This window comes from Amphiprion ocellaris, chromosome 2 (genome assembly GCF_022539595.1).
Source record: "Amphiprion ocellaris isolate individual 3 ecotype Okinawa chromosome 2, ASM2253959v1, whole genome shotgun sequence".
Lineage (NCBI taxonomy): Eukaryota > Metazoa > Chordata > Actinopteri > Pomacentridae > Amphiprion > Amphiprion ocellaris.
In genome coordinates, this window is record NC_072767.1 from 12577970 (window position 1) to 12587212 (window position 9243).

Below are 9243 nucleotides of genomic sequence, written 5' to 3' on the forward strand. Positions count from 1 at the left end.
CTTAAAGAAGGGGAATGCTACTGCAATCACTTATTTTAGGTCTTATATATATTATTATATGGAGGCTGCACAGCAGCTTGGTGGTTAATACTTTCGCCTTGCAGCTAGAAGACCCTGGTTTGTGTCCCCGCTTTCCTGGGATCTTTCTGCATGGAGTTTACATGTTCTTCCTGTTCATGTGTGGGTTTTCTCCAGGTACTCTGGCTTCCTCCCACAGTCCATAAACATGTTGAGGTTAATTGATCACTCTAAATTGTCTGTAGGTGTGAATGCAAGTGTGATTGTCTCTATATGTGGCCTTGTGAATATTTATATGTATAAATTGTTCATATAAACAAGAAACTGTGAGAAGGAAACAAGCCCTGTGATAGACTATTGACCTGTCCAAGGTGTCCCCTGCCTTCACCTTAAGTCCTACATTAGAAATTCTTATCAACAAAGCCAGAATATATTGACCATGATTTAATGTCAAAGGCAGTGTGTATTATATGTACAGCCATTAATTCACTTTGTCTGCAGCATCGAATTGAATTATATTGAATAATAATCTGTGCAGCAGTTTTTACTGTTGGTGGCAGAGCCCACCTTGATTAATAGAGTGGGGTTCATTTCTCAAGAGAAATGAACCGGAAGTGACACAAACTGTAAACCAGGCCAACTCTGGTCAGCTGCATATGATGCACATTAGATGAAATCAGGATTCCCCGCTGTGCTATTTTTCTGGCATCACTCCGGCGTCACTGCTACAAATGTTCAGACTTTCAATTCAAGCAGCAAAACTGAAATATCCACTCAATAATAAAACTGACAGGACAGAAAAATATTTGTGACTTTCCAGAGTAAATACAAGTAACATTTCCTGACAGTGAAATCAAGCTGCAGCAGCTCGCATGTTTAAAGGGGAGAATGTTGAAAATGTGGTCTGCTGTTAGAGCTTTACCATGTCGTCTCTGTGCCCTGGATTGTTAATCAGTATAAAGAATGAATGAAGTCACTGCTGTTGTTGTTTACTAGCGAGCACAAATGAACCAAGATAGAATTCAGCAGCGTGTTGGAAAAAAGCAGATAAATTCTAAATGAATTTGGGTCTGAAAAAAGAGAGAATCAATAAAGATGTGACATACCGTGTTTACGCTCTGGCATTTTTCTGGATTGTGAAGTAGCTATGGAGACAGCTCCCTCTTCTGGGAGTTCAGAGGCCTAATGAGACAGTGACAGAGCACAGTCTCTGTACATTATCCATCATGTCATACCTACACGGATCCATGTGTAACTTGATAAACATAGAGCTGATGTGCCTTGCCAAAAAGTTCCAGTTTTGTCTCGTCTGTCCATAGAACATTCTCCCAGAAGCTTTGTGGCTTGTCAACATGCAGTTTGGCAAATTCCAGTCTGGCATTTTTAGGATTTGTTTTCAACAATGGTGTCCTCCTTGGTCGTCTCCCATCAAGTCCACTTTGGCTCAAACAACGACGGATGGTGTGATCTGACACTGATGTACCTTGACCTTGGAGTTCACCTTTAATGTCTTTAGAGGTTGTTCTGGGCTCTTTTGTTACCATTCGTATTATCCATCTCTTCCATTTGTCATCAATTTTCCTCCTGCAGCCACGTCCAGGGAGGTTGGCTACAGTCCCATGGATCTTAAATTTCTGAATAATATGTGCAACTGTAGTCACAGGAACATCAAGCTGCTTGGAGATGGTCTTATAGCCTTTACCTTTAACATGCTTGTCTATAATTTTCTTTCTAATCTCCTGAGACAACTCTCTCCTTTGCTTCCTCTGGTCCATGTTTAGTGTGGTACACACCATGTCACCAAACAGCACAGTGACTACTGTAACCCTATAAATAGGCTGACTGACTGATTACAAGTTTGTAGACACCTGTGATGCTAATTAGAGGACACACCTTGATTGAACATGTCCCTATGGTCACATTATCTTCAGTCTTTTCTAGGGGTACCATCATTTCATGAGTTTATTTTTTAAAATAATTCTGTTGAACCACGGTTCAAAAGCAATGTCTGATTTTCATTGGTTAATTTTCTTAGAATTTTTATTTATTATTACTTCTGTCAGATTCAAATTATTTCTTTGATCATTGTGGGTTTTTCTTTCATTAACCAAGGGGTACCAACAATTTTGTCCAGGTGTGTGTGTGTACTGTATATATATATATATATATATATATATATATATATATATATATATATATATATATATACACACACACACACACACACACTATATTGCCAAAAGTATTCGCTCACCTGCCTTGACTCGCATATGAATGTAAGTGACATCCCATTTCTAATCCATAGGCTTCAATATGACGTGGGTCCACCCTTTGCAGCTATAACAGCTTCAAATCTTCTGGGAAGGCTGTCCACAAGGTTTAGGAGTGTGTTTCTGGGAATTTTTGACCATTCTTCCAGAAGTGCATTTGTGAGGTCACACACTGATGTTGGACCAGAAGGCCTGGCTCTCAGTCTCTGCTCTAATTCATCCCAAAGGTGTTCTATCAGGTTGAGGTCAGGACTCTGTGCAGGCCAGTCAAGTTCATCCACACCAGACTCTGTCATCCATGTCTTTATGGACCTTGCTTTGTGCACTGGTGCACAGTCATGTTGGAAGAGGAAGGGGCCAGCTCCAAACTGTTCCCACAAAGTTGGGAGCATGGAATTGTCCAAAATGTCTTGGTATGCTGAAGCATTCAGAGTTCCTTTCACTGGAACTAAGGGGCCAAGCCCAGCTCCTGAAAAACAAGCCCACACCATAATCCCCCCTCCACCAGACTTTACACTTGGCACAATGCAGTCCGACAAGTATCGTTCTCATGGCAACCTCCAAACCCAGACTCGTCCATCAGATTACCAGATGGAGAAGCGCGATTGGTCACTCCAGAGAACGTGTCTCCACTGTTCTAGAGTCCAGTGGCAGCGTGCTTTACACCACTGCATCCGACGCTTTGCATTGCACTTGGTGATGTATGGCTTGGATGCAGCTGCTCGGCCATGGAAACCCATTCCATCAAGCTCTCTGCTGAAGCATTGTTCTTGAGCTAATCTGAAGGCCACATGAAGTTTGAAGGTCTGTAGCGATTGACTCTGCAGAAAGTTGGCGACCTCTTCACACTGTGTGCCTCAGCATCCGCTGACCCCGCTCTGTCAGTTTACGTGGCCTACCACTAGGTGGCTGAGTTGCTGTCATTCCCACACACTTCCACTTTCTTATAATACAGCTGACAGTTGACTGTGGAATATTTAGGAACGAGGAAATGTCATGACTGGATTTGTTGCACAGGTGGCATCCTATCACAGTTCCACGCTGGAATTCACTGAGCTCCTGAGAGCGACCCATTCTTTCACAAATGTTTGTAAAAGCAGTCTGCATGACTAGGTGCTTGATATTATACACCTGTGGCCATGGAAGTGATTGGAACACCTGATTCTGATTATTTGGATGGGTGAGCGAATACTTTTGGCAATATAGTGTATATATATCTTGAGCTGGGCTGCACAGTGAGTCGTGGTTAACACCGTCGCCTTGCAGCTGGAAGATCCTGGCATCTTTCTATGTGGAGTTTGCATGTTCTCCCTTTGCAGTGGGTTTTCTCTGGGGAGTCTGGTTTCCTCTCACTGTCCAAAAACACCCATCCATCCATTATCTGTATACCGCTTAATACTCATTAGGATCATGGGGGGGCTGGAGTCTATCCCAGCTGACTGAGGGTGAAGGCAGGGGACACCCTGGACAGGTCACCAGTCTATCACAGGGCTACATATAGAGACAAACAATCACATTCACATTCACATCTACTACACACCTATCTAATTATTAAATGCTGTTGTAACTTTTGTATGATCCTAATAATCCTGATATTTAGGGAAGGTTAGGGTTTTGGTTTAGCTGAGACCAGTTGGATTGTTTTTTTGTTTGTTTGTTTGTTTTGATAGTGCATCAACATCAGGCTCAAATCCTGGATCTGTCTAAGTTGCTTTGACTTTTCAGTAGCTGATAAACCAAAAGATGAACAACAGTCTGTTTGCTGCTACTTTGTGCTCCTATTATCCACTTCTCACAGACTTTACACTGGAGAGGCAACAGAGATTGGCAGTGATTGTAATTTACTCCCCAACACTTTCATTTGAACAGCTAGTCTGAGTTCCAGCTGGTTCACATTAATCACAATAATAACCATTCTCACACCTACACCAGAGTTAGTTATGGAGGGTTCTATGGTAGGATCAATATTATTTACTTTGTACATGCATACATTTTCTTAGTTATGCAGATGACACACAGTTATATTCATCCATAAAGTCAAATGAAACCAATTGGTTTTTCAAACCGCAGGCCCCTCTGAAGGACATAAAAACCTGGATAACCTGTAATTTTCTTCATTTAAATTCAGCCAAAGGGACATGATTTTTTGAGGGCTAGCATGAATTTTAGCCATGACCAGTTCTTTAGTTTTGGCTGATACATTTGGTCATCCAGAACAGGGTTTGTCCGCGACACCTCCCATTTCTTTAAATTTTTTAAGCACCTTCACTACCATGGAAAAGCCAAGTGGAATCCCCCTTGGATGGCATGTATTTAATTCATCTGCTATCTTTCGTTACGTCCATCCTTCATGTCCACTGAGATGTACCACTTGAACTTTTCTTCTTTCAATAAAACCATTTTTAATCTGTGAAGGCAAAAACATCATATTCAATGAGATTTCCTGTGTGTCCAGACTTTAGGGACACCCTGTCTAATAACATAATAGACATCTTTTTTGTAAATTTTCCTCTAGATCACCGTTCACTTTGATGTCCGATATATTCTGTTGTCTTTACATGCTGGTCATTTTTCTCTGCCTTTTCATAAATTATTCTTATTGAATGTAGCAGACCATCCATCCATTATCTATACACCGCTTTATCCTCTGTAGAGTCATGCAGGGGCTAGAGACTGCTGACTCCGTGGATAGGTCGCCAGCCTATTGTAGGGGAGACGTCTAATGCAAAGCACATCTTCATAAATAATCAGTGTTGCTGTGCAGAGGTGACTCTCAGTTGCTTGCAGAGTGTCGTTTCAGCTCAGGGGTGGAATCAAAGAGGTAACCGTGGAGAGACAAGAGTTAACAGGAAGCCCTGCACATGAGATACAGCACAAGAATCTGGATCCAGACTGGGAAGAAGTAAAAAACTGACACTGATGAAGAGCTGCAGGCACTGTGCTGTGCTGTGATGGCTTGAATAAAGATTTCCACCCCCACTCAGCTGTGTGACTGATGCATATCTTACCTCGCTGCCTCTGTGTCTCTTTCTCTAGTCTAGGCAGTCTAGATCATGGCATCTCCACCATGGCTCAGAAAAACAAGTGTGGCACTAATGCCAGCAAACCCAGACTTGTTGTCAAGCAGTTTATTGAGGAGCCACAATAGTCAGTACAATAACAAGGCTGGTTGGAGTTCCTCTCACAAAATATCACTTATATGACATTTATCCTATGAAATGATACTTACTTTGTTCATTTCATTGTTGACTTTCACTTTCCTTTTGGTTTCTTTTTAATTTTGGCATATTATTTGATTATTATTATGTGCTTGTCAAAATGCTTGTCTTCATTTTTGCTCTGCTCTTTGTTTTGTTATTGTTGCATTATTGTTATTTGGAGGCATTTGGATACAAGACATTTTACTGTGTATACTTGAGTGGCATATGAGCAACTGACAACCCAGTAAAGAGCAGAAACGATGCTCATGATCAGAATTTATTTATTTTCATCACCAGCTACTGATTTTGTCCTCTTATCTTTGTGTATTTTGAATGCTTAAAAGTGACAGGTGATAAACAGTATTTTTGCTTATTTATTTTTTGTTCATTGTGTCATCTTGAAGCTATTAGTTGATTTATGGGCTGAATAAATGCAGACAGCTTGATTAAATTTATGCGTCAAAGTGTCATTTGTGTATTTCAGTGGTTGAAGCTCTCTGAAGTTAAGCTTGCAGCAGAACTGCAATATTCATGTATTTACTGAACAGAGACACAGAAAGACACATAAAAACAACAAGAAAACCCTCCTGTTCAAGGTGTAGATGAGAATTTTTTTTAAATTCCCAAGATGTGATGGGGTCCAGGTGTTATAGCAGGTGTGGACTCAGGTTGACTCAGCTCTGTGGGCTGTGATCAACCAGGTATAGTTTACTTTAAATCCTGTATTAAAGTAAACGTAGCTGTTTACATAAATGTCCTGATACACAGTCTCATCTGACCACTTGCAGTGCTCACAAATAGCACTAAAAGTTCTCGCAGAGTTTCCTCCTTTTCACAAAGCGGCTGAAGGTGTTGCTTAATGTTTCGCAAATGAATGTATTCACAGTTGGTGGTTGACAGGTGGCTGTTTCGTCTTTCCATTAATACACAGAAAATGAAATAGAACAAATCGTACTTTGACCATTTCCTCCTGACAGTTCCTGTTTCGTCATTTTTGGAGTTGCTGCTAATATTTTCTGGAACAGGTTCAATAATATTAGTGTTTACTGACTCATTGTTATAAATTACCATCTTTTGATTAGAAGGAGGTAAAAAATTACCTCAGCAAAACTATAAATGCAGCATACATATGGACTCTCCCAAGTCACAGAACCTAGAACAGTGGAATTACTGGATCCAACAGAATATTTATAGTGTAGTTTTCAGTGAAACTTTATTCTGGTAAAATTGTCATGAATGCATCATGACTCACTTCTTAACTTTTTAAAGGTCGTATAAGGAAAAAATCTTACTTTTAAAACTGTTAATGAAGAGGCAGAAGTAGAAAAATGCCATCAATTGTTATGTTAAACAAGTGCCAGACTATGACATTAGCAGACAAAAATGCCTTTAAAATATTTTTTAGATAAATTCAGGCTAGCTTGAATCTGTAGATTTAACCACTTAAATATACCTTTAACTAAGAATCTTTAACAGTTTAAAGATAGCTTTACTTTGATGCATTAGGGATTCATTTTGATGAATTCCAGCCACATTTCATCTTAGTCATGTTCTGTAATGAATATAAAGCTAATTTCCTAAACTGACTTCTCATTTCATTTTGTCTGCTATGGTACATCATCCACAGCAAAGTATGAAACTGGACAGTGACTTAAGATCAGCAACACATTTTTCTTGTCTTTCTCCAGAACGATGTGTCTGAGGACTGAGATGAGGCCAGGCTCTCCTCAGCTGTCAGACAGGAGCTGTGATTGGCAGCTCTCCTCTCTGAGATCAGCAGAGGACGAAGGGGCAGCTCTTTATCCATCGTTCCGTGAGACACTGAATCGACATGAAATCACTCCTATTTCTGAAAAATGACATTCTACTAAAATTACCAAGCGTTTCTCTGCTTCTACAAATGTTTTCAGATAATAATGATCCAGCCCAGGTATGGGAGCCATAACAGACTTCACATACTTTACACATAAAAGCATGTCATTTTGTGTAGGTTGGTTTATTTGCTACTAAGCTATGAGATCTTTTTTAGCCTCCCTATGAGTGGGGCTTTAAGAGTGGAAACATCAATCAATGTGACAATCTAACCAGCCGGTCAAGAGTAAAATATCTTGGCTGCTGAACACATGATTTGGTACCAATATAGTGCCACTGCAACATAGATTTTCTACCCCAACTGCAAACAGCACCAGTGGGCTGTACAATGTGGCACCAAATGTGGAGAATAGAACACTATTGATTGTATTAGTACCCATGAGTGTATTAGGAGAGCGGGTCATAGTGGCACCACTTAGCCTTGCTGCCTTTTTTTCCCAGTAGTCACAACTAAATAGTCCGTTGGTCATTCATTCTGTTTCATCCTGTGAAGCGTAGAGTGGCCTGACTTACCCTGCTGATGTGACAAAAGGAGGGGTACACCCTGGACACAATGTCTACATGGACAGACCGAAAACCATGAAACACAGTTTAGAATCAGCATTTCCACGCATGTCTTTGAAAAAACGAGCGCACCCAGACAAAACCCAGCCCAGCTGACGAAAACCCAACACCTTCTAACTGTAAGGCAATGGTGCTAACCACTGCGCCATCTCATGTGCCCCAAAAAGTATATGGCCTTTTTTCTCCTTTTGAGACAACCATTATAATAAAGACATCTATAAACAGTTTTGCAGGAAACCTCCAACTGCAAGCAAGGTTGGTTTGTATTCCTTCTGTTATGATTTTTAATCCACTGAGGTTTCATATTTGTAAAACCTTTCAAGCATTTGAAAGAATGGGTTTCCTTTTTTATGACGTTACCACAATATAAAGGTCTTTGGCATGAGGGAGGAAGCCATAAGGTATGGTCTATGGCCATAAGGTATGGCTAAATACCCCGCTAGGAAAATCCATGTTTAATGTACATTTGGGCTGAACAACATGGAAGATGATAACACTTTTACAGCAGTTTTATTAACCTAACATCTAGCCACAAGTCTACATCTTCAAAGAATAGATCTACATTACGAAGAGCTCTCTCCATATATCATGTTATACAATATTCCTCCTCATTCATTTCGCAGTTTGTATGAATTACCTTGCTCTCCTTTTCTCCCTACACTGCTCTGCTTATTGGTTATTTTGGTGTTTAGTGTCTTGCTCATTGACACTCTGGCATACGAACAGGACCATGACGCGATATAGAGCCATATTCATCTATCCATTTAGATCCCTGTTTCATTAATTTATAATGGACTGTGTTCACCCACACTGCTTAGCCACAACATTAAAACCACTAGCCTAATATTGTGTTGTTCTCCCTTGTGCAGCCAAAACAGTTCTGACCCATCAGGAGGTGGATACAGAACGATGGGGGTGTGTTTGCCTTTGGAGTCTGCCACCAGGACACAGTGCATCTGTAGTTTGGGTTGTGGGAAGGGGGCTCTGTGGATTAGGTTTGTTCTGTTGCATCCTGCAAATGTTAGTAGTAGTGGCTGTGAGTCACAACTTAAGCAGTCATTCAATTACAAACTACTACAGCAGCCTCTGTGTTGACTGAAATGGACACCTGCAGGACAGGCATGTCTCTGTCTTATTGGTCCAAATAACAAACAACCTCTCCAAAAAAACATCTATCACTCAACAAAGACATTGGTTAACATGAAGGCGATGAACTGAAACAAAACAGCATACCATTCTAACAGTCAGAGTAGCAACAGAATATTGTTCCACAGTTTTAGGTGGCCTGAAACTTTTTCAGCATTTTTATTGTATATAAA